This window comes from Mustelus asterias, chromosome 8 (assembly GCF_964213995.1).
Source record: "Mustelus asterias chromosome 8, sMusAst1.hap1.1, whole genome shotgun sequence".
In the NCBI taxonomy this organism is placed as follows: domain Eukaryota; kingdom Metazoa; phylum Chordata; class Chondrichthyes; order Carcharhiniformes; family Triakidae; genus Mustelus; species Mustelus asterias.
The window spans coordinates 117,679,915-117,703,571 of NC_135808.1; the positions used below are offsets into that span (position 1 = coordinate 117,679,915).

Genomic DNA, 23,657 nt, shown 5'->3' on the forward strand with positions numbered 1-23,657 from the left:
AACAGCTTAAATCTTTGTTGCAACGTTAAAATCTTCTTAACAGAGGCACACATGGCGAGAGTCAATTGTGCTTACCAGATTGTAGAAGTTAGCAGTGGCAAAGAATTATTCCTTGCCTTTCCGTTGCTCTTGCAATATTGCTGGTGTCAAGGTCAAGGATGGCATGGCAGCACAGTGGTTAGAGGGTGACACGGTGGCTGTTTTCAGAATATAATTATCTCAACAGGAGGTCATACGTTTATAGTTTGATTGACAGTTCAAAGAGCTGATTAAAGCAATAGTTGTACTTGAGGGGCTATGAATTATTTTTTAATTAATTTGTGAGAAATGGGCATCGCTGGCTGGCCAGCATTTAATGCCCATCCCTAGTTGCTCCAGGGCAGTTGAGAGTCAACCACATTGCTGTGGCTCTGGAGTCACATGTAGGCCAGACCAGGTAAGGACGGCAGATTTCCTTCTCTAAAGGACATTAGTGAACCAGATGGGTTTTTCCGACAATCGACAATGGTTTCATGGTCATCAGTAGATTCTTAATTCCAGATATTTTTTATTGAATTCAAATTCCACCATCTGCCGTGGCAGGATTCGAACCCAGTTCCCCAGAACATTAGCTGAGTTTCTGGATTAATAGTCTAGCGATAATACCACTCGGCCATTGCCTCCCCAAATGCCTGCAGGAAACAGATTTCTTTGAGTGAGCTTTTGGTCACTACTCCAAACCTATACTTCTTTCAATTGCCATCTGATATTTCTTGTGCTTCAATGAAATGCCCGTCTGTTTGGTTTTATAAGAGATCAAGTACTTGAGGGGATTTAACATTTTGAATGGGATTTCATGAATGGGCCAATATTTTAATATATTGAAACTGCAATAGAGATTTCAAACATTATTTTGTTTCATCTCAGCATGACTCCTGAGGTCTGCCCACAGATGAGCTGCCACAGAGGACGGTAAGGGCAAAATGATTGGCATGTGGGCATGTGTTGTCATGAATTGCCATTAATTTGGCACTGGTGACTCTAAGAAGCCATGGGGTTGTGGGGTGGGGAGGTGCACCTCAATACTATAAGCGTCCTTGGAGAGGTGGGTGTTGGGGACATAAATTGAAATGGAATTTGTGAGGGGCTACTGGAGTCATGAATTGTGATGGGGAGAAGGATAGGGATGAGGTGGTGTGAGCGGTGAGAGCTAGGTGGTCAGACATTTGAGTAAACAACTGGGGCAAGTTCTCAGAAAACTGAGGCGACCATTTTAAACAGTCCACCTCAGCCGACCATGTGGCAGCCTCTGAAATGGGTCCTGGGATGGTGGGCCCGACCATACCCTGCATCCCTGTCCCCAGAACAAAGACCCCACGACTTAAGGGAGTTTCTCCGGGGTAGGTGCCAGGTGGGAAATTTGCAAAGACTTACCCACCTTGAGAGCAAAACTCCAGGTCTCAGTGTGAGGGGAGAAACAACTGGCCCGGGTTCCTTATCATAGTCACAATCCAGCTGCACCTGCAGGAAATGTATGTGAAGACTGGATGGACTCAGCTATGGTGGGCTTCTCATTCAAATAGCTTTACAAAACTTACTGACAGGGTGAGTCCGTATTCAGCACAGTCCCGCTTTATGAAGGTACCAGAGAATGACCTTCAGTAGAATGATAGTAAGAGGTAAAAGAAAAACTGGTCTATCAGTTGCAATAGCTATTTGTTGATATTATCCTAGGAGCTACCATCTATCATTATTAATGCTTGGCTGCTTTTCACAACCTATAATTACCTCAACAGGGTTTAGCTTGGAGAGTGACCTAGAGTAGAACATTACTCCAGCAAAGAGTCAACAGAAAAATATGTCAGAAAAAAATTGATAAGCACTCAAATACATAAGGCAGAGAAAAGATGGACCAGTGTCATGTGATTCAAGCTGCAATACCACAACACTCCAAGATATAGAAACAGAAGTAGGCCATTCAGCCCATCAAGTCGTCTCCTCCATTTAAAGTTAAAAAGTTTATTTATTAGTCACAAGTAAGAACATAAGAACATAAGAAATAGGAGCAGGAGTAGGCCATCTGGCCCTTTGAGCCTGCCCCGCCATTCAACAAGATCATGGCTGATCTGAAGCGAATCAGTTCCACTTACCCGCCTGCTCCCCATGTCCCCTAATTCCCTTATCAATCAGAAAACTATCTACCCGTGATTTAAACATATTCAACGAGGAAGCCTCCACCACTTCAATGGGCAGAGAATTCCAGAGGCTTACATTAACGCTGCAATGAAGTTACTGTGAAATTCCCCCAGTCGTCACACTCCAGTGCCTGTTCGGCTCAATGCACCTAACCAGCACATCTTTCAGATTGTGGAAGGAAACCGGAGAATCCGGAGGAAACACACGCAGACACGGGGAGAATGTGCAAACTCCACACAGACAGTGACCCAAGCCGGGAATCGAACCCGGGTCCCTGGCGCTGTGAGGCGCCCTAATGACTTCATGACTGATGTGCTATGATAATCCTTAACTTCACTTTCCCGCCTTATCCCCATAACCCTGATTCCCTTACTGGTTAAAAATCTGTCTTATTTCAATCTTGAAAATACTTAATGACCCAGCCTCTACAGCTCTCTGCTTTAAAGAATCTCACAGATTCACTACCTTCTGAGAGAATAAATTCCTCCTCATCTCTACCTTAAATGGGTGACCCCTCACTCTGAGATTATGCCCTCTGGTCCTAGACTCTCCCAAAAGGGGAAACAAACTCTCAGAATCTACCCTGTCAAACCCCCTGAGAATCCTCTATGTCTCAATAAGGTCGCCTCTTATTCTTCTAAACTCCATTAAGTACAGGCCCAACGCACTCAACCTCTCCTCATAAGAAAATCCCTCCATATCAGGGATCAACCTAGTGAACCTTCCCTGGACTGCCTCCAATGCCAGTATATCTTTCCTTGGTTATTATTATTGAATTAAAGCTATTCGTAAGAACATAAGAACTAGGAGCAGGAGTAGGCCATCTGGCCCCTCGAGCCTGCTCCGCCATTCAATAAGATCATGACTTTTTATCGACCCAGCTCCACTTACCCACCTGCTCACCATAACCCTTAATTCCTTTACTGTTCAAAAATGTATCTATCCTTGCCTTAAAAACATTCAATGAGGTAGCCTCAACTGTTTCACTGGGCAGGGAATTCCACATTCTTTAGCCCATTGGTGACAAATGATGTGCATAGCTTGTCGAGTTGTAACTTGATAAATGTTGTTGTCACTTTCACCAGTCTTTTGGGCTGAGATGAGAACCACAGAATGTTACAGCGCAGAAATAACACTTCAAATTTGGCCCAGTGTTTTTCTCCTTGTAAACCGCTTAATCTCATTCCACTCCTGGAATTGCTCATTTCTTTTTACCTTCCTCTTTGTCAAGTTATCTGATTCTTTTAGAAATTATTTATTTACTCAAGAGGGCTAAATATTCTCTAAGTGGGGAAAACCTTAAGAATGGGGAGCGGTACCCGCCATTTCTGACAGATCCCATTTTTGCTCCTATATGGAAGGGGAGGTGGGGGTGGTGTGTGACCTACACAATCCCAAACTCAGCAAATCCCAAACTCAGCAGAGTCATTTGATCTTCATGCTGAGTTCAGACAGATCCCATTTTTTGCAGTTCTGAGGGCCATAAACCACAGCACAGGAGTTACCAATTGATAGATTAGATATAAGCACACTTGCAAGGGTGGATATAGTCCATTTAAGTGTTATGTTTTTTAAATCCTCTGCTCTTTAAACTTGAAAAAAACCCAGCTTGAATCTGTCAGTGAGAGTTGAAAAAGAAAGCCACTGCTGAACTGCTTTGATTCACAGGCCACCTGGTGTAGTTTAGAAAAGTAACATTACCATCTGTTTGTGCAGTTCCAATAGAGGTCTTTGCTGAAGGCTATTATTGTGTCATTAAGATTGTTTGGTTGAGTTTCAAAATTATAATGTCTCAGCAGGATTTTCTGAGTTGAACATTGTAATCCATTTGAAAAAGCTATTAAAGGATTATCTGTCTTTAATGTCGTGTCTGGATAGAAGTTTGATTTTATAAGAGATTAATCACTTGAGAAGATTTTAAAGCTTTGAATGAGTTTCATAAATAGGATTTTTTTTTCACTATTAATGGTGTATGAGTGAAAGCTGCGTTGGGTTGTTAGAACTTTTCTTTTCATCCCTACAAGGCTCCTAAGCTCTGCCCATAGTGGATACTGGTGGAGTCACTGGGAATGGTGTGGTGTGCATGCGTGGTGGGTGGGGGGCATGAATTGGCATGGAGGGGCCATGGGATATGAGGGAATAAAGGGGTTCAGACAGAGGCCTTAACAAAGCCCCAGAGAACCAAGGAGGACCATCTAACCATCCCTGTCTCGGGTGTTCACCCATCCCCATGGCTGCCTAGGATCTGCTTCCGGGGTCGACATTGCCCATCTTCACCTCCCCGGTTCAAAACTTGGATCTAACGAGGTCCTTTAAATTGAGGCATGTTTACTAAGTTGGGAAATTTTCTGACTCAAGCTACCCGACCCAGTAGCAAAAATCCAGCCCTAGGTAATTATTTTATCCAAACAGTCTCTCTAATTATCTCCCTGCTTATCTTAAATTGATTTCTGATCGAACCATGTTATGAAGCAGCAGGATCAACCGATCTATTTATCCATCGTAATCTGTTATTATCTTGGAGACCTTGATTAGATTACTCACTTCTACTGTGGTAACAAATAAGCTCCTAACTTCACAAGCCACTTGTCATACTTGCAGCTCTTTACTGCTGGTAATACTCTGAGGAATCTACATCCCATCTGAATCGTATCACGCAAACCAGTCTCCCATCCATTGATTCTGTCGACACTTCCCGCTGCCTCAGAAAAGCAGCCAGCATAATTAAGGACCCCACGCACCCCGGACATTCTCTCTTCCGCATTCTTCCTCGGGGGAAAAAGATACAAAAGTCTGAGGTCACATACCAACCGACTCAAGAACAGCTTCTTCCCTGCTGCTGTCAGACTTTTGAATGGACCTACCTTGCATTAAGCTGATCTTTCTCTACACCCTAGCTATGACTGTAACACTACATTCTGCACTCTCTCGTTTCCTTCTCTATGAACGGTATGCTTTGTCTGTACAGTGTGCAAGAAACAATACTTTTCACTGTACGTTAATACATGTGACAATAATAAATCAAATCAAATCAAATTCCATTGTTTTATTCCTTGCCTATAATCATCTGCCCAAAACCTTTCACAGTCCTCAAACTGTGGCAGAACTGAAATCTTGTATCAATGCAACAAAGAACAAAAGAACAACACAGCACAAGAACAGGCCCTTCGGCCCTCCAAGCCCGCGCCGCTCCCTGGTCCAAACTAGACCATTCTTTTGTATCCCTCCATTCCCACTCCGTTCATGTGGCTATCTAGATAAGTCTTAAACGTTCCCAGTGTGTCCGCCTCCACCACCTTGCCCGGCAACACATTCCAGGCCCCCACCACCCTCTGTGTAAAATACGTCCTTCTGATATCCGTGTTAAACCTCCCCCCCCCCAACCTTCTTTGCTATTGTGCACGATTCTGTGTCTGTATGTTTTGAAATAAGGTACACACCTTTTTAATGGCCTCATCTCTTTGTGCTGCTACCTTTTAATGACCTGTTTATTTCCATTCGAATGTTCCACTGCTGATTTACTCCATTTGAAATCTTACCATTGTCGCGCTTTCCACCTCCACAGTGCTTACTTCTAAACTATGTCACTTTATATCATTTGCTCCATTTAAAGTCTTACCATTGTCATGTTTCTCCCCCATTGTTCTCACTGCTAAAATGTATCACTTTTATATTTTTCTGTAGTGAGCAGTAAATGTCATCTGCTAACCTATCTATATTCTCCTGTCGTCTCTCATACTCCTTGTCAAAATTTGTCAAATGCTGACATGCTTTTGGCAATTTGTGAAATTCATTGATGTAATAAATGGATAACATGGGCCGTCTGCAGCATCATATCATCTCATTTCAATTAACTTCCTTTGATCCCTACTCTCTACTTTCTATCGTCCCTTCCTCTCTCCATCTATGTGCCACATTCCCTTTATGGTCATGTACCACATTAGCTTGGACACTAGTACCATATTGGGTGTTTTTGGAAAATCCAAATTTAGGATTTGAGGAGAAATTTCTTCACCCAGAGGGTGGTGACTGTGTGAAATTCACTGCCACAGAAAGTAGTTGAGGCCAAAACGTTGTCTGATTTCAAGAAGAAATTAGATATTGCTCTTGGGGCTAAAGGGATCAAGGGATATAGGAGGAAGGGGGGATCAGGATATTGAATTTGATGATCAGCCATGATCAAAATGAATGGCGGAGCAGGCTCAAAGGGCTGAATGGCCTACTCCTGCTTCTAGTTTCTATGTTTTTATACACTTCTTTTATTGTTTCATGGGATGTGGGCATTGCTGGCTAAGCCAGCATTTATTACCCGTCCCCTTATTCCCTTGGGAAGGTGGTGGTGAGCCATCTTTGTGAACTTCTCCAATCCATGTGGAGTAGGTACACCCACAGTGCAGTTAGGGAGGGAGTTCCAGGATTTTGACCGTGACAGTGAAGGAACGGCAAGTCAGGATGAGATTTGGTTTGGTGTGGTGTGGTCCAAGTCATGGTGATCGCATACGTCTGCTGACTTTGACCTTTTTAGCTGGTAACGGTCGTGGTTTTGGAAGGTGCTGTTCAGAGGGCCTTGGTGAGTTGCTGCAATGCATCTTGTGAATGGTACACACTGCTGCCAGGCTGCATCGGTGGTGGAGGGAATGAATGTTTATGGATGGGGTGCCGATCAAGCGGGCTGCTTTATCCTGATGGTGTCGAGCTTCTTGAGTGTAGTTGGAGCTGCATTCATCCTGACAAGTGTAGAGTATTCCATCACACTCCTGTCTCCTGCCTTGTGGAAAGTTGATAGGCTTTGGGGACTCAGGAGGTGAGTTGTTCATTGCAGAATTCCTAGCTTTTGACCTGTAACCATCTTGTAACCATAACATTTATATGGCTAGTCCAGTTCAATTTCTGATCAATGGTAACCCCCCAGAATGTCAATGGTGAGGGATTCAGTGATGATTGTGTCATTGAACATCATGTGGAGTTTGATAAACGGTCCCTTGTCGGACATGATCATTGCCTGGCACTTGTGTTGCAGAGTTTTATCATTTACATTGTAAAATGTAGTAAATCAGAGCATAGGGCGAAGCAAAGTTTTATAAAGTGATGGCAGCACAGAAATAAGTTATTTGGCTCAATATGTCCATGATGGTTTTTATGCTGTACATGAGGCTCCTCTCAACACCCTTCATCTAACCTCATCAACATAGCCTTCAATTCCTTTTCCCTTCATGTGTGTATCTAGCTTCCCACCAATGTATCTATACTAATCGCAACAACTATTTCTTGTGGTAGCAAATTCCACGTCGTAACCAGTCACTAGGTAAATAAGTTTCTCCTAAATTCCCTGTTGAATTTATTGAAGCCTATCTTATATTTATTGTCCCCAGTTCTAGTAGCCCCTACAATTGGAAACGCCTTGGGATGAATCTTGTTCTGGCATCAGGAGGCCCACCTACCGACGAGAAACCTGCGCTGCCTCCTCTCAAGAGAGCCCACCAAACCTCAAGCCAATCCAGTAGTGGCGAGGCAAGCAATGGGCCTTACCCTGGAATCAAGCCCCCAGGGTCAGAAGTCTCACCTACCGAGAGTTGCCAGCCAATCAGAGGTCGTCAGACCTTGTGCTCAGTAGCACCACAAGAGAGGATAGAATAGAATTCCTACAGTGCATAAGAGACCATTTGGCCCATCGAGTCTGCACTTACCCAAGCCCTCTTCCCCCTCTTAATCCAGCACATTTCCCATGGCTAATCCACCTAACCTGCACATCTTTAGACACTAAGGGGCAATCCACCTAGCCTGCACACTGGAACACCCGGAGGAAGCCCACGCAGGCATGGGGAGAGCATCCAAACTCCACACAAACAGTCACCCAAGGCCGGAATTGAACCCAGGTCCCTGGCACTGTGAGGTAGCACACAGGTAACAACTGTGCCAATGTGCTGCCAAGGTGGTGTCTACTGCAGGAAAAAGCACCTAGCAGAGTTCCAGGATTGTAGAGTGACCTACCTCCACACTCACCACCTAAGAGATCAGAAGATCCTGCACCTTTTCTGCATCTACAACACTAAACCCTTTTATAATTTTCATGACCTCTGATAGGGTGACCACTCAATCATCTCTTGTCTGCAGCAAAGAAACCCAGCCTGGTCAAACTCTCATGATAGATATAAACCCCTCATTCTCGGATCATTTGATTAAATCTTTATGCAACTTCTCCAGTGTGTTGGTTTTCTTCTTTGTACAGTGGAGACCAGAACTATTCACAGTATTCTGCTTTTAACTATTGCCTTTGTTTCTTTTTCAAACATTTCTATCAGTTTGATCAAACACTAAATATATTTCAAAAGTGCATGCTGACTGGCTCCAACTGCCTATGTTGCTCCCAGCGTTTTGAAATTTTATCCTGTGCAGTAGCATTCCGTGTTTTATCCAAAACTAAAATAAGGTCATTCATTATCTTATCCCATTCTCTGTTTTTTGATGAGGGCTATCATAGCTGCCACTCACTCCTCTGGCACAACTTTTCTTTCCACAGAAAAATAATTAAGGGCAGAATCCCTGCTTCTTATTCCAGGTTTTCCTTAGAATCGTTCAATGCTTAACCATTACTTAATATTACATTCAATCTTGTCACTTAACTCATTGTACTCGCAGCTAGCACAGTGGCACAATGGTTAACAGTGCTGCCTCACAGCGCCAGGGACCCGGGTTCGATTCCCAGTTTGGGTCACTATCTGTGCAGAGTCTGCACGTTCTCCCCCATGTCTGCATAGGTTTCCTCCGGGTACTCCAGTTTCCTCCCACAGTCCGAAAGACGTGCTGGTTAGGTGCATTAGCCATGCTAAGTTCTCGTCAGTGTACCCGAACAGGCGCCGGATTGTGGCAACTAGGGGAATGTCACAGTAACTTCATTGCATTGTTAATGTAAGCCTACTTGTGACACTAATAAATAAACTTTAAACTATATATGATATCTGTTTATGACAGAGAGTACAATATAAGTCAAAATTGATATGACAGCTGTACATTCTGAAGGACATTCGGGGCGGAATTCTCCGCGCTGGCCTAAAAGCTGGAAATTCCTGCCCGACTGTCAATGGACCTTCACATTGTCTGCAATCCGCCCGCTACAATTTCAGTGGCGGGACGGGTGGGAGAATTCCGGACTCCATCTTTCTCCACTTTTCGCTATTCGGTCAACCATTTTAACAAACGTAAGAGGCATTCATTTTATGCTGTGTACAACAGTCTATCTCAATGTAGAAATCACTGCAACAGTTAATTTTTTAAAACTAATATCGAGAAATATTATAATTTACATGACCATAAGCTCCATCAACTCACAAAACGTGGGATGTGTTAAAACACAATGAAAATGCTTCCAAATGCACATGAAGAAACGGAGAATGAGATTGAATACAGATGAGACATGAGGAAATGATGACCAATAGTTGAAAAAGATTGATGATGGGAAAGATTTTTTTTTTCGAATGTGGTGGCTCGGTTTCCTCATCCCGGTCAGGTCTGGGAGGCAGGTGTCATGTGTAGGCTGTAGCATCACCTGACAGGTGGCAGCAAAATCAGGGGAGATGTCAGGCTAATGCCTTCTGGGAGCTGATTGCAAGGCCACTAACAGTGGCCTTGTAACAAGAACTCTCCTGACTGTAGACAGCAAATGAAAATACAGAAAATACAAGGGAAATTTACCAGAGCAGCTCAGCAACGAATGGGAGGAATATGTTTGGTTGTCGACTAAATTCCTTTGGAAATTCCACTCGAAATTCTTTTTGAGGATTTGAGTCCAGGAGCAGGGATGTCTTGCTGCAGTTTTGCAGAGCCTTGGTGAGGCCACACCCAGAATATTGTGTGCAATTTTGGGTCTCCTTATTTGAGGGAGGATGTTCTTGCTCTAGGGGCAGTGCAGGGAAGGTCTACCAGACTGATTCCTGGGATGACGGGACTGACTTACGAGGAGAGAGGGAGTCGGTTAGGATTGTGTTCACTGGAGTGCAGAAGAATAAGGAGGGAAATCTGAGAGAAACCAATAAAATTCTAACAGGATTAGACCAGGGTAGCTGCAAAAAGGATGGTCCCAATAATGGTGGTGACCAGAACCAGGAGTGACAGTCTGAGGATACAGGGTAGACCGTTTAGGTCTGTGGAATTCACTACCACAGAAAGTGGTTGAGGCTAAAATATTTGGGCTTCAACTCCACTTTCTTGCCCACATTCACATCCCTTGGGTTCAGCAACACTCACCTCCCTGATAGGCCTATGTTGCAGGCCCACTGACTGGATCTCCCTCCTCAAGAACATTCTAAATTAGACGGAAAACAGAGAGGTGACCAATTAGGAGGCTGTATCCCAGAAGGTTGCGCCGGAGGGCGTTCAGATGACATATGCGGGTGCAGTTTGCCCATATCATCCACACTGCAGTCCCAACGCCCACCCGAAAATTCCGTCAGTCAGCTGCGTTACTCCCTCTGCAGACACTGCCTGATCGGCTGCGTATTTCTAGAATTCTCTGTTTTTGTTTCAGTCTTTGCCACCAGTATTTAGGAGTAGCAGTTTCATGTTTCTGAAAAACGGGTTCTTGCCCTCAGCTGTTACCTTTCTTGCTAAAGAGATTTTATCTGGCCATAACCAATTGATTCTGAATCAGTTTATACCAGTGATAACGTAGAATGACAGATTGCACAGCCACACTGATACCACAGCTAGTTCAGAAGAGAATTGTCGTGGGATCAGACATGAAGTGCACTGTTATCAGAGAGACAGCGAGAGCAAAAGAAAAGCAAGACTCATTGCTTATCTAACGATGGTGTTTATGACAAAGAATATCGGAACGAGTCACTTAAACATTATGAGCTCAATTCTTGCTGGGAGCCTGCAGACGTGGGGCGCATGAAGAACCAGCAAGAGCAAAAACACAAAGTTCCCAGGGCAGAAATGACAATTACAAGGGGGCACAAGTTCAAGGTAAGGGGAGAAAGGTTCAATGGAGATGTACGGGGGAAGTTTTTTACAGAGGGTGGTGGTGGCCTGGAATGCACTGCCAAGTGAGGTGCTTGAGGCAGATACGTCAGCGACATTTAAGACTTATCTAGATAGACACATGAACACACGGGGAATAGAGGGATGCAAGTGGTTGGTCGAGATAGGACAGCGTGATTGGCGCAGGCTTGGAGGGCCGAAGAGCCTGTTCCTGTCCTTTACTGTTCTTTTGTTCTTTGTTCAGCCGGAGCTAACCGGAGGATCTCTCTCGCTACATTTCCTGCTCAGCTATTTGCCAATTGGGGAGCTAGATCAGTGGGCAGAAGGGAACACTTGTGGCTGAAAGGTGCATCCTCATTGGGACTTCCACTCCCCCATGACACTGAGAAGGCTGGAAATCTAGGCGGCGGGGGGGGGTGGGGGGGGGGGGGGCGCCAGGGGAAGGTGGGGGCATGTGGTTTAAGTGCGCGATTTGGCCTGGGGTAGAAGATCGTGGTTGGGAGCTGGGAGGCCGAAGGCTTCCTTGAGGGCCTTCAAGGGAGCACCTGTGCTCTTCCCCGATCAGGAGCAATGCTGACGGAAACACTTACCTTGCGGAGATGGCAGATCCCACCTCACTTTCACGACCGACTGTCCAGATCACTGGACAGCAACGGTGAATTTTAAATCCCAACGCATTGTGGGATCCCGATTTAAACTTGTTAATTATGTGGGCATACTCAGACACCTGGATCTCCAAAACAGTAAAAAAAAACACAGCAGAGGAGAGAGCGATATGTCAGACGCATCTTCCCCATATTTAACTTATTTAACCACACCACCATCTCCTCCCATTCCCAGCACCCCCATACATTGCACCCATTTCTCTCTTCACTCGTTGTGGGGGGGGGGGGGGAGTTAATGTCAAGGCTAATGAGGGAGCGGGAAATCTGGAAATTTCCATGAGTGGCTATGATTAGCAATGAACACTTGAAATTATTGATTGGGTGTTGCTGCTATTATTTTGATAGTGTCAGTGATGAGCTCCAATTCATGACAGAAAACCATATATGCACTCAATCAAGAATATAGTTATATAGAAGGGGATTTTCACAGTAACTTCATTGCAGTGTTAATGTAAGCCTTGTGACTAATAAATAAACTTTAACTTTAGAAACATAGCAACTAGAAGCAAGAGCAGGCCATTCGACCCTTCGAGCCTGCTCCCCCATTCATTTTAATCATGGCTGATCATCGAATTCAATATCCTCATTCCCCCTTTCTTCTCATATTAATCCTACCCCTGTCATAGCTGGAGGTGTTACTCAAATAATACAAGGTCCATAATGAAAAAAGTACTCTTGTACAGATAAATTGTAACATATAAATTTATTTTGTATAGGCCCTTTGGGATTGCATTATTCCTATAGATAGGTGGGGTGATTGTTTTTTTTCAATACATTAAAAAGTCCCATACATTTGATACCAATTTGACATATATGGATATATTTGTCAATTCATTTGTGGGACATGGGACAATATTTATTATCCATCCCAGGTTGCCCTTGAACTGAGTAGCTTGCTGGGCCATTTCAGAGGACAGCTGAGAGTCAACCACATTGCTGTGGCTCTGGAGCCACATGTAGGCCAGACCAGGTAAGGACGGCAGATTTCCTTCCCCAAAGGACATTAGTGAACCAGATGGGTTTTTTCCAACAATTTCATGGTCAACAGTGGATTCTTAATTCCAGATATTTTTTACTGAATTCAAATTCCACCATCTGCCGTGGCGGGATTCGAACACAGGTCCCCAGAACATTAGCTCAGTTTCGGGATTAATAGTCTAGCGAAAATACCACGAGGCCATCGCCTCCCCCTAAATATAGAAGAATGGAAGATTACCGACAACATATATTTGAGTTTCTATACATCGCTGCATGTTAAAAGGAATGTGTTATATTTAGCAAATAGGTTTTTTAAAAATCTGCAGATAATTCATGCTGGTTTAGTTTCACAATCTGGCCTAAGGAAGAAGCAACAGCATTTTGTGTGAAAGTTGGGATTTCTCATGCTTTTTTGAGCTGCTTGCGGATGTGTGAAAACACAAGCTGTGACCTTGCTGATCGAATCCGTAACACGCGATTTGCCTGATAAGTCAAAGTTTTATGCAAAAACATTCATTCCGCTTCTATTTTTGGTGCGCTGAAATTATAATATACACAGTTGTATGAAAACTAAGGTTGATCAGGTAAACAATAATTCAAGTTGCAGTACAAATGCAGTGTGAAAATTTGATTTCAGGAGAAGCGCTTTATTATAATTTTTTATCTCCTAGAAATATAATTTCACAATTTAATCACTTGGAATTTGTGAATCTGATAGATATGTTTCTCTGTGCTTTTTTCTGTAAAAATGGGTAAGCTCTGCATTTTATATCCAGTAAGTGAGGCGAAAAATTTAACTGTGCTGAAAGTCTTGAGGTAGACTGGAATATTTAGGACTGGTAATGTAAGTCGCAGTTATGTTATTCTTCTGGTCAGTTTAAAGATTACAAAGTTCATTTCATACGAGAATGCATTCACTTACCAAAGACCATATGGTGCTTTGAAAATAGATGAAATAGATTGACGTTTCTCTTTAATGTGTTTGCTCCTGCTTTTCAGTTACCACTTTTATCTATCGGGCTTTCTTCTGTGTTGAGGGAATTTGGCTTCTAAATCTGAGGAATTGCAAATAAACTTAACGTGGCTTCAACAAACACTTTAAACCACTTACCATGTAAATCTAGTGTGAAAATTATTTCATCCTATAAAATGCCAGCATTTGACAGATACAAAGATAAATAATCCTATATTATGGTAACTGTACGCTTTATCAAACATATGCAAATCAGTACTAATTAGCACTAATTAAGGTTATTTTTGCCTATCTCTCTGGAAAACTGTCTAAATGTTATGCAATCTAGTTAGCACACTGATTATCCTAATTGTTTTATATTGCCTGCTTCTTAATTAAAATATGTAAATTGTGGTTAATTGGTAAATAGTAAAAGAGTTAGCTTGACTCATCAGCAAAAAACAGGGTTTCCGCACTCGATAGATTGTACTGAAAGTTAGCGAGCAATGTTGATGTTTTAAAAATGATTCCTCGCGTGACTTAACGAGTGGCCAGCTAGCTATAACGTCAAATATTTAACAGTGTAAAGGAAAATGTGGGACAGCAAGTGACGAGCTGGATAATCAAGCCTGTGCTAAGTTGATGCGTGACATTTACACTATCAACTTCATTGCACTCCTTCCCACCATTGTTTATGAAGGACTATGGGACGAGAACTAGGATGTGATTGCACTAGGGAGGATGCAGAGGGGATTCACCAGGATGTTGCCTGCGCTGCCTCAGCTATGAAGAGAGGCTCGTTAGGCTGGGGTTATTTTCGTTAGAGCAGAGATGGCTGACTGGCTTCATGATGGAGGAGTATAAAATTATAAGGGACATAGATAAGGTAGATAGCAAGGAACTTTTCCCCTTTAGTAGAGGGTCAATAACCAGGGGGTATAAATTTAAGTCTTTTTCTTTTAGTCTTTTATTATTTATTAGTCACAAGTAGGGTTACATTAACACTGCAATGAGTCACTGTGAAAATCCCCTAGTCGCCACATTCCGGCGCCTGTTTGGAAGGGAGAATTTAGCACGACCAATGCACCCTGTGGGAGGAAACCAAAGCGCCCAGAGGAAACCCACGCAGACATGGGGAGAACGTGCAAACTCCACGCAGACAGTGACCCAAGCCTGGAATCGAACCTGGGTCCCTGTGGCGCTGTGAGGCAGCAGTGCTAACCACTGTGCCACCATGCCACCCTTAAGGTAAGAGGTAGGAGACTCAGGGGGGATTTGAGGAAAATATTTTTCACCTAGAGGGTGGTGCGAATCTGGAACTCACTGCCTGAAAGGATGGTAGAGGCGGAAGCCCTCACAATATTTAAGAAGCATTTAGATAAGCACTTGAAATGCCACATCATACAAGGTAGCCATGATGTGGAAATGCCGGCGTTGAACTGGTGTGGACACAGTAAGAAGTCTTACAACGTCAGGTTAAAGTCCAACAGGTTTATTTGGTATCACAAGCTCTCGGAGCGCTGCTCCTTCATCAGGTGAGTGACTCACCTGATGAAGGGGCAGCGCTCCAAAAGCTTGTGATACCAAATAAACCTGTTGGACTTTAACCTGGTATTGTGAGACTTCTTACTGTGCCCACATCCTACAAGACTATGGAACAAATGACTCTCTAAAACTCTGTGATGGTTTAGGTGGGATAGGAGCAAAATAGGCTTGAGCAAGATTGTGAGAATTGTATTTTTTGAGCGAGACCCCTTCTGCCTTCTGTAGAAACTTCTGCTTCGGACTGAAAGTGGAAGTTTTGCACCCATTGTTTACTGGCACACATATGCAACCAATATGCATGACAGATTTTGTCAAAATTCCCCCAGTTTGCAACCCCATTCGACACTATTTCCACCAATATAACTCAGACACAGATAAATGATTGATAAGACACAAAAACAGAAAATGCTGGAAAACCTCAGCAGGTCTGACAGCATCTGTAGAGAGAGAACAGAGCCAACATTTCTCAGTCTCTCAACGAACAGACCCATTTGGCAGAATTGATTCATGAACAGACCTATTCAATTGAAGTGATTACTTCCTGGAAAACATTTGTCAATTTCTTATACATTTTTGGGAAATTTGCTTATGTTCTCTTTGTTTGCTTTGGGGAGCCATTGTTGCACTGCCAGAGTTAGGCACTTTCTACTTAGCAGCATATTTTGGACTCACCCACAGTCAGTGATGTTATCGAGCAGTATAGCATTCCCAATGGAAGCTTATCCCTGAGCAGCATCAAGGAAGAATGCGGTCAACCTGCTATTACATTGCTGACTCCCTCTTATACCCTCCCCATCCCAAAAATGCATCCCGCTGATCTTATGAGGAACTGAGAGAAGAATGTCAGCCTTCAATAACTTCGATTTACTGAAAATGGCGTGCGCCACTTTCCACCAAAAGACCCGTCACCCCAGTCAGGTAACTAACAACCTGTTTCAGTGATTGGAAAGGCAAGCACAATATCAGCCTTCATGCTACTGGCCCCTTTCGAGCTATAAGTGGGGATCACCCAGAGAACTGTCTGCTTATACCAGGTGACCAACACCATTTTCAGGAGGGCTGGAGAATTCACCCATTCAAGAACAGCTTGTAGGCAATAGCATGAAATTGTATCATGAATCCCCCAAAGTTCAACTGTTGCACTTTGGGGTCTTGGAGTGGAGCTCCTGAATCTATTTCTGAAAAAGTGGAGTTATAGGTGGACAGAGTGGTGAAGAAGGCATTTGGCAAACTTGGTTTCATTGGTCAGAACATTGAATATAGGGGTTGGGACATCTTGTTGAAGTTGTACAAGATATTGGTAAGGCAACACTTGGAATACTGTGCACAGTTCTGGTCACCCTATTATTAAACGAGAAAGAGTGCAGAAAATATTTATTAGGAAGCTACTGGGACTTGATGGTTTGAGTTATAAGGAGAGTCTAGCTAGACTGGGACTTTTTTCTCTGGAGCGTAGAAGGCTGAGGGGTGATCTTATAGAGGTCTATAAAATAATGAGGGGCATAGATCAGCTAGATAGTCAATATCTTTTCCCAAAGGTAGTGGAGTCTAAAACTAGAGGACATAGGTTTAAGGTGAGAAGGGAGAGATACAAAAGTGTCCAGAGGAGCAATTTTTTCACACAGAGGGTGGTGAGTGTCTGGAACAAACTGCCAGAGGTAGTAATAGAGGCAGGTACAATTTTGTCTTTTAAAAAGCATTTAGACAATTATATGGGTAAGATGGGTATAGAGGGATATGGGCCAAATGCGGGCAATTGGGACTAGCTTCGGGGTTTAAAAAAAAGGGTGGCATGGACAAGTTGGGCCGAGGGGCCTGTTTCCATATTGTAAACCTCTATGACTCTATAAAGGATATCCGTTGTGCAAATTATCTGTAATTAGCTGCAGTCAAACATGTGTGTTAATGGAAAGTTGTTCAGAATGCCAGTAATCACTTTGATGATTAATAGAAAGTTGTTCAGAATTGTCTTGATGTATTCATTATGAGGATATCCAGTTGCCAAGTTCTATTGAGGGAAGACAGGGAATATTTTTGGTTAGCTCCTGGCAGGATCAAGGGTTATGCGGAAAAAAGGAGTATGGGGTTGAGAAACTTTGCAGCCATGAATGAATGGTGGAGCAGGCTCGATGGGCTAAATGGCTTAATTCTGCTCCTCTATCTTATGGCCTTGTAGAAAAGACATGGCCCTTTCTTTCCTATGGTTAGTGAACCTGTTTTAGCTGCTGAACTCAAAATGGTCCAATAACACCCATTCACCAAAGTGATTACTGGCGTTCTGAAAGCAAGATTTCCCTGATCTCAATCTCAAAGGACATTGCTGTTTGCTTCTGCAGAGGAAAGGCTTAACTCTAATGATAACTAAAGAGCATGTGCGTGAGGAGCTGTGTTGCAGTGATGTCAACACTGAGAGGAGATGAACTTTATAGGGAAATCATCAACAGGGCATTTTCCTCCAATTAAAATGGTGTCTTTAACCATATCATAACACCAACCCAATCTTTCTCCATTCATGGAGAGAGAGCTTCCTCCCTGCTGCCATCAGACTTTTGAATGGGTCTTGGACCTATCTCGCACGAAGTTGATCTTTCTCTACACCCTAGCTATGACTGTAAAACTACATTCTGCACCCTCTCCTTTCCTTCTCTATGAATGGTATGCTTTGTCTGTATAGCGCGCAAGAAACAATACTTTTCACTGTATTCCAATACATGTGACAATAATAAATCAAATCAAATCAAAAGAATAGAGCCAACATTTCGACTCTAAATGACCCTTTGTCAGAGCTCTAATAAAGGGTCATCCTGACTCGAAACGTTGGCTCTGTTCTCTCTCCACAGATGCTGTCAGACCTGCTGAGATTTTGCAGCATTTTCTGTTTTTGTTTCGGGTTCCGGCATCAGCAGTATGTTACTTTTATCTTTCTCCATTCATTCTGTAAACAGCATCCTTCCGGGCCTCATTACCTCTACCTGGCTCATTGAACAACCGGCCATGGCTTCAGTTTCTCCTGGCAGTAAGTGTACTCAGGCATGACAAGAAAATGTTTCAGGTGGTAGCAGAGATCAGATGCGAGCAGAAGTACAAGTGTTGGCAGAAATAAAAAGAGAAGTTGGAAAGGCTCAGCAGGTGAGGTAGCATCTGTGGAGGGAGAAATGTGGGGTAGAATTTTAAGGATGGCGAGTGAGTTGGAACATAGGAACATAGAAATTAGGAGCGAGAGTAGGCAATTCAGTCCTTCGAGCCCGCACTGTCATTCTATTTGATCATGGCTGATCTCCATCTCATCCTAGCTCCATTTCCCTGCCTTTTCCCCATAGCTTTTATCCCTCTTTTGATCAAATATTTATCTATCGCTTGCTTGAATCATTGACTGATTCTGCATCCAGTGCACTCTGGGACAGTGAGTTCTATAGATTCACAACCCTCTGTGAGAAGTAGCTTCTCCTCATCCCTGTCTTGAACCTTCCACCCTTACTCTACAACTAGTGTGTTAGCTTTTATTAACAGGGGGTTGGAGTTTAAGAGCCGTGGGGTTATGCTGCAACTGTACAGGACCTTGGTGAGACCACATTTGGAATATTGTGTGCAGTTCTGGTCACCTCACTATAAGAAGGATGTGGAAGCGCTGGAAAGAGTGCAGAGGAGATTTACCAGGATGCTGCCTGGTTTGGAGGGTAGGTCTTATGAGGAAAGGTTGAGGGAGCTAGGGCTGTTCTCTCTGGAGCGGAGGAGGCTGAGGGGAGACTTAATAGAGGTTTATAAAATGATGAAGGGGATAGATAGAGTGAACGTTCAAAGACTATTTCCTCGGGTGGATGGAGCTATTACAAGGGGGCATAACTATAGGGTTCATGGTGGGAGATATAGGAAGGATATCAGAGGTAGGTTCTTTATGCAGAGAGTGGTTGGGGTGTGGAATGGACTGCCTGCAGTGATAGTGGAGTCAGACACTTTAGGAACATTTAAGCAGTTATTGGATAGGCACATGGAGCACACCAGGATGATAGGGAGTGGGATAGCTTGATCTTGGTTTCAGATAAAGTTCGGCACAACATCGTGGGCCGAAGGGCCTGTTCTGTGCTGTATTGTTCTATGTTCTAACTATGACCTCTTGTCCTAGACTGTTCCAGAAGGGGGAACATTTGGTTAACATTTGCTTTATCAATCCTGTTGAGTATTTTATATACTTCAATCAAATCCCCCCTCATTCTTCTGTGCGTCAGCCAGTACAAGCCCAAACCATTCATAGAATCATAGAATCCCTACAGTGCAGAAAGAGGCCATTTGGCCCATCGAGTCTGCACCGACCACAATCCCACCCAGGCCCTACCCCCCCTTATCCCTACATATTTACCCGCTAATCCCTCTAACCTACGCATCTCAGGACACTAAGGAGCAATTTCTTAACATGGCCAATCAACCTAACCCGCACATCTTTGGACTATGGGAGGAAACCGGAGCACCCGGAGGAAACCCATGCAGACACGAGGAGAATGTGCAAACTCCACACAGACAGTGACCCAAGCCGGCAATCGAACCTAGGTCTCTGGAGCAGTGAAGCAGCAGTGCTAACCACTGTGCTACCGTGCCACCCCATTAAATCACCCCTCTTACGACAGCCCCTTCAAACCTGGAATCAATCTAGTGAACCTCTTCTGAACCACCTCCAGTGCCACCTTCCTCAAAGCAAGTGACCAAAACTGAATGCAGTACTCCAAGTGTGGTCTCACCAATGCCTTATAAAATTGTAACAACACTTCCCTACTTTTATACTCTAGACCTTTTGCAATAAATGCCAAGGTTTCATTTGCCTTCCTTATAACATTGTGCACCTGCATACCCACTTTCTGAGACCCATGCACAAGGACACCCAGATCCCTCTGCGCAGATGCCTTTTGAATCTGTTTCCCATTTAACTAGTAATTTACCCTTTTATTGTTCCGGCCAAAATGGATGACTTCGCATTTATCCACATTAAACTCGATCTGCCAGATTCTGGCCCACTCCCTTAGCCTGTCATTGTCCATTTGTAAGCTTTTAATCTACTCATCACAGCCTACTTTCCCTTCTATTTTAGTCTCATCAGCAAATTTTGCGATGTTACACTCTGTCCCTGCTTGTAGATCATTGACATAGATTGTAAATAGCTGTCGTCCGAGAACTGAACCCTGTGGGACCCCACTAGTTACAGATCGCCAAGTGGAGAAGGAGCCATTTATCCCAAGCCTCTGCTTTCTATCAGCCAGCCAATCCTCAATCTAAGCCACTACTCTACCCTCAACCCCTTGAGATCTAACCTTCTGGATCAGCCTCTTGTGTGGCACCTTATCAAATGCCTTCTGGAAGCCCAGATAGATCACATCTACAGGATCCCCGGTGGCTTACAATGCGCTACTGCCAACTCGGGGAAGACCACCGCCACTTAACGCTCACAAAAATGTTGTTGATTGGCAGTGGGCGAGACTTTCAGCCATCCTTGGAAGGAAGTCCCACCCATAGAGCTGCCAGCTAATCAGATTGGCACGGTGGCACAGTGGTTAGCCCTGCCGCCTCACAGCGTCAGGGACCCGGGTCCAATTTCTGGCTTGGGTCGGTGTCTGTGTGGAGTCTGCATGTTCTCCCCCACGTCTGCGTGGGTTTCCTCCGGGTGCTCCGGTTTCCTCCCACAGTCCGAAAGACGTGCTAGTTAGGTGCATTGGCCATGCTAAATTCTCCCTCAGTGTACCCAAACAGGCGCCGAAGTGTGGCGGCTAGGGGATTTTTACAGTAACTTCATTGCAGTGTTAACGTAAGCTACTAGTGACACTAATAAATAAACTTTAGAAAGAAGCATCATCACCTTTCTTTGGCATTTCTAATTCTTCACCCCCCCTGAAATCAATCGAAAGGAAAGTCAGGCATGGTGGGCTATCCAGACTATACAAAATGAATTCCTGTCAAAGGTGCATTGGATTTCCAGTTATCTGAACGTGTGAATAGGTTCATTACAAATTCGCGTATTGCTTACTTTAATGGATGTGTGGCACATTCATTTTGAATGCATATCGCACATCATGTTTTAACCCCATAATATTTTCTCACAAATATACTGGCTGGAATTATCCGGCTGTTCACGCCGGCGGGATTCTCTGGTCCCGCTGCAGTTGGACGGAGATTTGGCTGAGCTGAGCATTTGGGCGGCACGGTGGCACAGTGGTTAGCACTGCTGCCTCACAGCGCCAGGGACCTGGGTTTGATTCTCAGCTTGGGTCACTGTCTGTGCGGAGTTTGCACGTTCTCCCCATGTCTGCGTGGGTTTCCTCCGGGTGCTCTGGTTTCCTCCCACAGTCTGAAAGACGTGCTGGTTAGGTGCATTGGCCATGCTAAATTCTCCCTCAGTGTACCCGAACAGGCGCCAGAGTGTGGCGACGAGTTTCACAGTAACTTCATTGCAGTGTTAATGTAAGCCTTACTAGTGACTAATAAGTAAATAAACTGTATAAATAAACACCTAATTCACCATTCTCGCTGGCGGGGAGGCGTGAACGGCCAGGAAATTCCGGCCATGATCTTTTACGAGTGTCACTTAACTCGAGATGTTTTAATAACAGCAAAGAAACCAAAATACAAAAGGTGTGTTCTGTGACATTTAATAAAGATGGACGCTAATTATTTTGGAGATAAAAATGATGCGAAATATCATCATTACCATTTCATTTTGTAACAAATGTATTTATATTTTTTCCTGTCTGATTTTAATCCTTGCAAGGTGTTAGCGAACATGATTTCTGTCACTAACTTTAGGTATGATAGTAACGTTATAGGTATTCTCCGTGTAATTTTAATCCTCAAGGTCTTTTGTTTCCACGACTAACAAATTAACTTTTTACTATGATTTCCCAAGTAAGGTTAATGTTGAGGTTAATTTAAAAGTTAAAGTGGTAACTCTACATGCGATGTGGTCCTTTAACTGTCAAATTACAGCACTGAAGTGGATTGTATCACAGACTCTAACCTCTGAAATGTATGCAGAGTATCAGCTTATTGGGAGATGTATAATTACATCTTGGCTTATTCATAGAAAACAGGTTCAAAATCATTTTCATTTTTGAATGCCTGCAGGTCTTTGAAGTGATTGCTAATGTTTGAACTTTTCCCTGTGATTTTATTATATCCCTTTATCTATAATTTTCTACATAATGGTAATGTCACAGTATGTTATCCATAGATGTATAATATATACAATCTTTTGAAGTGTTGATTTTTTTTTTAATGTACTTAGGCCTTCATTTCCTTACATTTTCCCTGTTGTTTTTTTTCAACTGAACACTGATTAGATAAAAACTTGTAACGTTAATTATACACAAAAGCTTATTAGGGTCGTAATGTAAGTGTTTCTTTATGGTACAACACCCAACAGGTATATCTAAAAATATATTTTCACTTCATGTTTCTTGCTCATTTGTCCAATGTGGGATCTTGATAATAGTATTAATTAAGGCATAGTATAGCAGATCAAAGCGCTTTATGTCCCAATGCTGCCAATTACTGTATACTGCTTAGATGGGCAGCACGGTGACACAGTGTTTAGCACTGCTGCCTCACAGCGCCATGGACCCAGGTTCGATTCCTGGTTTGGGTGACTGTCTGTGTGGAGTCTGTACATGCTCCCTGTGTTTGTGTAGGTTTTCTCTGGGTATTCTGGTTTCCCCCTACAGTCCGGAAGATGTGTTGATTAGGTCATAGAGTCATAGAGGTTTACAGCATGGAAACAGGCCCTTCGGCCCAACTTGTCAATGCCGCCCCTTTTTTTAACCGTTAAGCTAGTCCCGATTGCCTGCGTTTGGCCCATATCCCTCTAAAACCAGCTTACCCACGTAACTGTCTAAATGTTTTTTAAAAGACAAAATTGTACCTGCCTCTACTACTATCTCTGGCAGCCTGTTCCAGACACTCACCACCCTCTGTGTGAAACAATTGTCCCTCTGGACACTTTTGTATCTCTCCCCTCTCATCTTAAACCTATGCTCTCTAGTTTTAGACTCCCCTATCTTTGGGAAAAGATGTTGACTATCTAGCTGATCTATGCCCCTCATTATTGTATAGACCTCTATAAGATCACCCCTAAGTCTCCTACGCTCCAGGAAAAAAAGTCCCAGTCTATCCAGCCTCTCCTTATAACTCAAACCATCAAGTCCTGGTAACATCCTAGTAAATCTTTTCTGCACTTTTTCTTGTTTAATAATATCCTTTCTATAATAGGGTTACCATGCTCCACTGAGGGAGAATTTAGCATTGGTCATGTTAAATTCTTCCTCAGTGTACCCGAACAGGCGCCGGAGTGTGGCAACTAGATTTTCACAGTAACTTCATTGCAGTGT

General features: G+C 43.5%; 1 protein-coding gene across 1 annotated transcript in view; it reads left to right on the top strand.

The window, feature by feature from the left end:
• LOC144497479 (dihydropyrimidine dehydrogenase [NADP(+)]-like) overlaps positions 1 to 23,657 on the top strand; it is a 760,900-nt gene that overhangs the window by 530,928 nt on the left and 206,315 nt on the right. The gene's annotated exons all lie outside the window — the stretch shown is intronic.